The following is a 9,635-nucleotide window of genomic DNA, read 5'->3' on the forward strand; positions in this document are numbered from 1 at the left end:
TATTTAAGCACCCTGATTCCAAAATTGTTCATTATTGAATTTTGGTCATACAATAAACACCACCCTTCACTGATGCACAATTAATACCACCAATGTTCCCAGTTACCCTTCAACCCTACTCTGTGCCTACCTCTGGGACAGGCATTCTCTCTCTCTCTCTCTCTCTCTCTCTCTCTCTCTCTCTCTCTCTCTCTCTCTCTCTCTCTCTCTATCTCTCTTTCTCAATTTTGGTGTGTAGTTTTGCTAACGAAGGGGTATGATGCAAACCACTTCATCCTATTTTAGTACCCATTCATATTAAGGGTGATCAGTTCCCACTATCATCAACATTTCACTACTCTGCGTTCACCACTCTTTGTGGCAAGTTTCCTACCATGAACTGGTCCCTTGATCCTCATCTCTACTGTCTCTGAGTATTATTAGCTGGGTACTATGTCTCTAATATCTCTGGGTACTAAAATAGGATAAAGTGGTATGCAAGATACCCCTTCGTTAGCAAAACTACATACCATAGTTTCAAGAGAAAGAGAGACAGAGACAGAGATGAGACAGACAGTGAGAGAGAGAGAGAGAGAGAGAGAGAGAGAGAGAGAGAGAGAGAGAGAGAGAGAGAGAGAGAGCATGCCTGTGCCAGTTGTAGGCACAGGGTAGGGTCGGTGGGCAACCAGGGACATTGGCGGTAGGAATTGTGCACCAGTGAGGGTGGTGTTTCCGACCATGAACTGGTCCCTTGATCCTTATCTCTATTATCTCTGGGTATTATTACCATACTATATTTTATTTTTTTATATCCCACAAATGAATAAGATTATTCTATCCCTCTACCTGAGACTCATTTCACTCAGCATAATAATATCCGTATCCATCCATGTATAAGCAAATTTTATGACTTCAATTTTCTAACATCTGCTTAGTATTCCATTGTGTACTTGTACCACAGTATCTTTAGTCACTCATTTGGTGATAGCCACCTGGGTTGTTTCTTTGATTTTTTATTTCCCTAATAATTAGTGATGTTGGACTTTTAATATAAGGAAATATATGCTAGTGGGAAAGTTTAGAAGGTAGCAAATTATGCACACAGTATTCTTATTGTTTTCACAGAAATTGGAAAGGAATTTATTCATCTATTCATTTATTATTCATTACTATTCAATAATTCACTAATAAATTTAACAATTTATTAATAATCAATAATAATTATCCATATAAATAATATACAATAATAAATAAATGATAATTACCAATAAATAATCATTTATTATTCATTTATTTACGGAGGCATTTAGTATCATCTCTCTGAACCTCTTCTAACATCTACAACAAGGCAGTTGTATCCAGTATGAGATGATGGAGACTAATTCAAGGATACTGTACTCAATTAGATACAAAGTTCCACTGATCCTGAAATTACACATTGAACTTTTATAATATAATGTAATAAAATAAATATTATAATATAATATAATGCAATATAATATAGTCTTTTTCTTTCTTCCTTTCTTTTCTTTCTTTCCTTCTTTCCTTCTTTTTTCTTTCTTTCTTTCTTTCTTTCTTTCTTTTTCTCTTTCTTTCTTTCTTTCTTTCTTTCTTTCTTTCTTTCTTTCTTTCTTTCTTTCTTTCTTTCTTTCTTTCTTTCTTTCTTTCTTTCTTTCTTTCTTTCTTTCTTTCTTTCTTTCTTTCTTTCTTTCTTTCTTTCTTTCTTTCTTTCTTTCTTTCTTTCTTTCTTTCTTTCTTCCTTCCTTCCTTCCTTAAATATTATGCACCACTTTGTATTGTTTTGATTTTGGACTACAGCCAGTGGTGCTCAGGGTTTACTCCTGCCTCTGTACTCAGAAATTATTCTGCCATCTGGGAAGATCACATGGGATGCTGAAAATTGAACATGGATCAGGTGTGTGCCAGGCAAATGCCTTCCCCATTGTGTTATCACTCTGCCTACATTTTTTTTGTGGGAGTTGGCTTTTCTTGGTCACACCTAGTGATGCTCAGGGGTTATTCCTGGGCTCTGTAATCAGAAGTCACTCCTGGAAGGGTTGGAGGACCACATGGGATGCTAGGGATTGAACCCAATCCTTCCTGGGTTGGCAGCATGCAAGGCACATGCCCTAGCACTGTGCTATTGCTCTGGCCCCATATCTCCAACTTTCTAAGATGCATTATTTTGTTATTTAGATATCAGAAATAAATCAAATATGAAAGATTAAACCTTTAAAATTCAAAACTAGGGGCTGGAAGACAGTAGGGCACATGCCTAGAATGCTCCTGACCCAGCATTTCTTGTTACCACTGAGCCCTGAACTATTTCCAGTTGCAACCTTAAAGTAGCTTAGAATAACTAGAGTGATCCATATAGTCTCAGCAGATTCTAATCAGCATCATATCCTTGGACCCTTGTACTTAACCACTGGCCCACTTGGTTGAAAAATAACAGGTGGCATTCTAGGATCTCCTGAGCACTCTTCAGAGGACTTTCACCAACCCCAAAGAATAACAGCCAATAGTAGACTTGATATTTATTAAATTAATTTCTTTCATAAAGCTTTAGCATTTCAATTTCCTCATTTCAATAGGTATATCATAATGCTTGAAACAACTAATTGTATTTAGATAAACGTACTTGAGTAATTTGAATACTATAATATAAATTCAACATTTCAAACATTACTGCTAGTTATAATTAATATGTATTGAAAGTATTAAATTAATATGTATTTACAGTATTAATTTACTTATGGTACTTATGTACAAAATTCTATTCTACACTGTCCCCCCCATATTTGAGAAACTCAGGTTAAAATACAAATGTAGACAGACAGAGAAACTATATAGAAGGTAAGTCACTTTTCTTGACAACTCTGGTTTGATCTCCAGCATGGTATATAATCCCCTTAGCATTACAAAGAGTGGTGCCAAGTATAAAACTAGGAGTAGACCCTAAGCATAGCTGGGTCTGAGCAATGCTGGATGTGATCTAAAACCAAAAAGAAAGAAAAGCAAGAGTAGTTATAATGTAAGATAGTAAAGTAAGGTGGCTCAACATGGAATTGGCATATGGATTTAAATTTCTTTACCTTTATGCAGAAAGATTTTGAAGGATAATAGTTTATTAATTTTATAAATGTGGGAATTAGATTAAGATAGATACTATGATGTTGACTGGCAATGTTTGCTGAGTTTGGAAATATTAAAGTTTCTTTAATTTTATAGAATAATAAATGTTACATATTTCTAGAACCAAGGTACATTTGTAGAAATAATATTAACAAATGGTATAAATAAGACAATGTTTCACTTGTACAGAGCTTCACATAATTAAGTGAAAACAATTTCCCTCTCCAAAAAAACTGAGAAGTAACCCATAGCTTTTATGGCTATCCTTTGGAAAAATCCAATGTTCTACAAGCTAAGTAGTTTGTTCAAAATGGTTAATAAGAAAGATGGCTATCTACTAATATATATCTCAAATACATTCCTAATACATTATGACAAAGTTAAATTTTATAAAGGACAATGCTGATTACAGTATCTCTTCTCATATATTTGATGAAGATCACCTGTCATTAAATATAATGGACAAATACAGGTCATAAGGTACCTAGGTTTTGCTCTAGGTCCCTTTGTATAGGATTACAAAGAATACAGAAATATATATCTGATACTGCAAGCAATTGACTTATTTAGAAGTGAGGGCTGTTATAGCATATTTCATGGTTTGTAATAAAAGGTAATAACACCACAATCTCTACACATTTTTGGCTTGTAAAGTTGCCAATATTGCCAGAGATTCAGTAACCCACAAATGAATGGCTTGAATCAAAAGGATTTGGAGAGATATGTAGTTACTCTCACTTTTTCATAAGCATATTTTGTATGTATCTTTGACACCACTTGTTTGTTCACCTAGTATTAAGCCAAAATTAAAGCTGCTTTAAAATGTTTTTGCCATTTTTTTAAAAACTGCTTCATCACTTGACTTTTCTAAGTCCATTTTTATTCAAGCCAAAAGGCACTAATATTTGCCATACTGCCTGCAGACCATTAATTAGACTAAATATCTCTTTAGGTTATATTGGTTAAGAATTGAAATTCACATTTTTATGTTTAATGTTGCAAATGGTTTAGAGCAAAGGGCGAGTGAAAACATTTTTTTCTCTGTGTTTATAAAAGAAGGAAACTGTCGATACATACTTTGAAATAAATCTGTTGTCTTAAATTTTAGTTTGAGGAAATTAAAACATGAATATTTATTGACAGTAGAGATTGAGTAGCTTGCCAAGAATCAAGATAAATGTTATATGGAATTCAAATTAAAACTATTAATATTGTTTTAACTTTTATGAATAAAAATACTTGCATACTAATAAGTATCTGGATTTTTAAAAACAGAATAATGCAATCATTGCATGAGCTCATCTATTTTATGTCTAACTAGCATAAATGAAATATTATTTTGTTTGTCTTTCTCATAGAGGCTTAAAATATGCCTGCCCTGAATACTGATTTTTGTTAACAAGTTGGAAATCTGGGATCTGTCAAAGTTTAAGCTTGCATTATCTGATGTGTTTCAGACAAAAAAATATTTTAATGATATTACCTTATTAAAATAAGATAATAGGTAAAATTATTTTATTTTATGGTCTCAAAAATACCCAATAAATTATAAATTAAGTAGTTCTGAAATCTTGAATTTATTTGAAGAAAATTGAGATTTTTGTGTTAATCATAAATAATTGGCTGACTGTTACTATTTAGCAATTGTCTAGAAATTTGGACAAATAGTTCAGCATTTATTATTAGAAAGAGGGCAATGAGCATAATAATTAGGAATTCATACACTGTATTAATGTATGTTCCTCTATATAACAAGAGAAATCACTGGTAAAATAGATATATTTGCTGTGATCTTTCTGCTGTTAACGTCATGTTAGCTTCCATTCATGACACTTAATCATATCCTTTGACAGATGGTTTGTTCCTGATATTGTTTTTGATAATCATCATTCAAAACAATTAAAACAGAATTAAGTATATGTATGATTCATAAACAGGTACTCACTCATTCAATAGTTCATTAAGCATACCCTGCTCTAGGCAAAGAGCTCAATAGAAGATAAAAAGAATGCTTCATTGAGAAAAATGGGCTAATTATTGACTTATTAGTGCATGACTTATATCAACATTTTTTATTTTTTTATTGTTCTATATTTCATTAGGAAGTGTAAAAGTAAGGCATTTGTTAATAAACTGGTTTATGAATAGAATAATTCCAATATTTGTTTCATCATTAACAAACTAAACATCAGTTATGTTATATTATCATTATAGGTCTCTATAGTGTCAATGGATGCTATAAGGATTAAGTAGATTTACATAAAGTGCTTAAAATTACATGTGTAATTGGTACGAACATTTTAGCTGTTTTTTATTTTCAAATACTCGTTATATGTTTCCACCTCATATTCCAAAATTATACTATCAACTATTAATTAATTACTTACGTGGCATTACAGTTGGCAAAGATCTTAGCATACATTATTTTATTTTATCCAAGCATTCTAGAAGGCTCCATTATTGAACTGAAACATGAAGAAGTTAATAGCTGAACAAATATTCACAACATGACTGATTGAAATATACAAATTAAAATGAGGGTAGGCATACTGAAATCATTGTCAGTGATATTTAAAATAAAATTCTAGAAACTAAGAAAGCAGAAAAGCTACTAACCTTGCAATATGGAAAGAACCACAAAATGTATGCACTATAATGTCATTTTTAATGATATTTGGAAGCAAAGTCTTTGGGAGAAAATTAGATCACAGAAGTGTTGTACATTTGAAGTTTCCCTTACATTTGAAGATCCCCTTACATGAAGGCTACCAAACAGGAAGAGAGCACAGTGCTCTTTTGTTATTTTAATCATGTGAAAACAAAGAGAAGACAGCAGTCCTAAACCAAGAACCTGATCTCAACAGAACTGAAACCATGCTAATATCTTGACCTCTTATTAAAATCTAGAGAGTATGGCCCCAAATGAAAAATAAAAATTCACAAGTGGTAAGACTGCCACATACACCATGTTTCTCTTTTTTTTATTTTTCCAGAAATTGTATTTATTATTTCTGGGTAAGACCCAGACCTTGTAATTTTAAAATATGTTTGGATTGGATTACCAAATTCACTGCCAGGATTGAATAACTGGTATGATTCTACCCTCTCCTCTCTGTTATTTTGACAAACATGAAATAATGCTTTTGGTGTATTTTTATCATTAATTCTCTTTTCTTGAACTACTACCAATCTTGGCAAGACACCATGTTTCTAACTCCTTAGGCAGATGGGTCCGATGAAGCAGGGTGGTGGCAGAGAAATAATACCAAGCCTATTAGAAAAGGGATTCATCGGAGAAAATCTCTCTCTCTCTCTCTCTCTCTCTCTCTCTCTCTCTTCTCGTCTCTCTCTCTTCTCTTCTCCTCTCTCTCTTCTCTTCTCTTCTCTCTCTTCTCCTCTTTCTTCTCCTCTCTCTTCTCTCTCTCTTCTCCTCTCTCCCTTCTCTCTCTTCTCTCTCTTCTCCTCTCTCTTCTCCTCTCTCTCTTCTCCTCTCTCTTCTCTCTCTCTTCTCCTCTCTCTCTTCTCCCCTCTCTCTTCTCCTCTCGCTTTTCTCTCTTCTCTTCTCTTCTCTTCTCTTCTCTTCTCTTCTCTTCTCTTCTCTTCTCTTCTCTTCTCTTCTCTTCTCTTCTCTTCTCTTCTCTTGTCTTCTCTTCTCTTCTCTTCTCTTCTCTTCTCTTCTCTTCTCTTCTCTTCTCTCTTCTCTTCTCTCTTCTCTTCTCTTCTCTCTCTCTCTCTCTCTCTCTCTCTCTCTGTCTCTCTCTCTCGCTCCTCTCTCTCAAACAGCTTACACCTCTCTGGCAAAATGGTCAGGAATTATCTCTGAGTGCAAGGCTAGACATAAGGCCAGACTGCAAACATATGTGACCCAATTACCACCCCTTAAAAAATGTATGTCTCAATACACTCAGTCATCTGAGAATCAAGATAATTAGGACATTACTTATTTATGATTGACTGAAATAGATTTATTTCTCATGGACTAAAGGAGGAAATAGATATGCAAACAACACTTTCTAATAGGGGAATTAATGCCAACTTTTTTAGAATATATATAAACTGAAATTAAATCTTATAATCCTAAGCAAGTCACCTAATTTTTTATATTTCTTTAAAAGATATATGAATAATATTAATTTTGTAGTGTAATTTTGCATGGCACTTAGCCAAGTGAACAAAATTCTTAATAATATATTGTTGTTTTGGAATTATATCCAGTGGTGCTCAATATTTATTTCTTGCTCTGTATTCAGGGATCATCCTAGTAGAGGTTAGGCAATATTGTAGTGTGCCAGGGATCACACTTGGATCAATGTCTATTCATTGTATATATCTCTAGCTCAATTTTTGATATTGACTAAACTAGAATCTTTTCATCTTCTTTTATACAGCTCTAGGATATTTGCTCTGAATAAAGAGCTGAGAGAATGCCAGAGTAATAGCATAGTGAGTTGGGCATTTGCCTTGCAAGTGAACAACATAGGTTGGATCTCCAGCAATCTATACAATTCCTGAACACTCCAGGTGTGATCTCCATGTTCAGGACCAGGAGTAAGCCCTGAGCACCATTGGATGTGGCCTCCAAACAAAAACAAACAAGAAAAAAATTCTGGAATAATCCAGATAGAAATTTTCCAAATGATATTATATACATATATTTATCTCATAACATTCTGTTTCTTAATGATTCAATGATCAGTTTTTCTTTCTGCTCTATGACTTCAAGAGGCCAAATATATATGACATATATATATATATATATATATATATATATATATATATATATATATATATCTGTCATCAAATTTCTAAATTCTAGGTTTCATAATACTTTTAAAAATGTGCATACTTACCTGGCAGGGGAGATACCATGATCAAGAAGGTTATTTCCCCAGGGCGAGGCTCACCCATTGCACTCCAGATGTGCTGACTCCTGCAATTTCTCCAAATGTGGGAAAATCGACTGCATAATTTGTGGTAGTGGGGGACTGCATTCGCGCTCTCCCCCCCAAAAAAATGTGCAGTCCTGACAGAAGATAATAGAGAGACTGGAGAATGAATTGTAAGCCTGAATTCCAGTTTCTGTTTCTATAGGGCTACTGTGGACTATCAGCATTGCTCTTAAGGAGATATTTTATTTTTACTGTATTTATTATTTATTTATTTATTTATTTATTTATTTGATTTTTGGGCCACACCTGGTGATGCTCAGGGGTTACTTTTGAGTATGTGCTCAGAAATTGCTACAGGCTTGAAAAACTATGGAACACATGATATCGAAACAAGGTCCTTCCTGGGTCAGCTGCATGCAAGGAAAATGCCCTATCACTGTGCTATTGCTCCAGCCCCTTAAGGAGAGATTTTAATTCTTTCCAGATGATTTATTTTTGCAGTTATTTTTGTCTTTATGACATAATACTTTGCTTAAATTGACAAGTAACTATTATCCTAACCTTTTATTTTCAGAATCCGGGACCTTAAAGAGATTCTTTTATTGTAAGCTTTTAGATGGAATGCACTTGCAAATGTGGTTTGTAAATAAAAACCAATTTGTATTTTACTTGAGTATAATTTAGTTATTTTAGAACCTTAAATAATAAATGTTTCTATAAATAGAGAAACAAAATATGCTCTATTCTAAAACCTAGTATAGGAATATTATAAATAAAGGAGATAGTAGAAAATGAGATGTTTGTAGATATTTTTACATCTTAGTTAAACTCACATAATTTTAAATAAGTTTATGATAAATTATCATTAGATTGAGGTTTCATAAAATAAGTTAAATATAATGTAAATTTATTTAATCTTGCTTTCTTAATTTTTATGAACACTTCTTTATTATGATTATATCATATTTTAGCAAAATTAATGAATTGCTGTTGGGATAGTAATTCTATTGAATTAGAATCCTGGAAAAATTTAGACATGCTTTTCCAATGTAATCAAGTCATTAACAAAGGCAGTGCTTTTCTCAAACATTGTTTTTAACTAACATATGTGATTAACTAACATATGTGATTAGAATCTGTGAAATCCTAGGACAAAAATTAAAGAATATCAAATGAATTATCCTATTCACTATAACTGAAATTTTATTCCACAGACATTATTCATAAGTTCTAATTTAATATCTCATACAAGTACAGTCTACCTAAATATAACTTATAAAACTTATATAATATTTAAAAATATACTAACTGGTGCTATTTCCTTTTTTTGTGGAAAATATATATCCTCAACAATACTATACAGAGTATACACAATTTTAAAGCAGTAATACTGCCTTTTCCTAAATGTAATCTTCCTGCTTTGATAGATGAAAGTCAGTGGTACTTCAAGCATAAGGAAGTACAAAGACTACAAAGACAAAAATTCCTCTCAACAAAATAAGAGTCATTGTTATATGTTAGTTCATATATATATATATATATATATATATATATATATATATATATATAATCATTTACTATCTATAAAATCAAAGCTCCCTGGTTTTATTTTTGTGAAAGAGAAAATATTGT

The 9,635-nt window shown here is 32.5% G+C and overlaps 1 non-coding gene across 1 annotated transcript; it reads left to right on the plus strand.

The window, feature by feature from the left end:
- Positions 1 to 7,956: 7,956 nt before the first annotated feature.
- LOC126029666 (U1 spliceosomal RNA) lies at positions 7,957 to 8,120 on the plus strand. Its single transcript, XR_007503032.1, has one exon. It is a non-coding gene; the product is annotated as a U1 spliceosomal RNA (small nuclear RNA).
- Positions 8,121 to 9,635: the final 1,515 nt, after the last annotated feature.

This window comes from Suncus etruscus, chromosome 1, assembly GCF_024139225.1.
Source record: "Suncus etruscus isolate mSunEtr1 chromosome 1, mSunEtr1.pri.cur, whole genome shotgun sequence".
NCBI lineage: Eukaryota > Metazoa > Chordata > Mammalia > Eulipotyphla > Soricidae > Suncus > Suncus etruscus.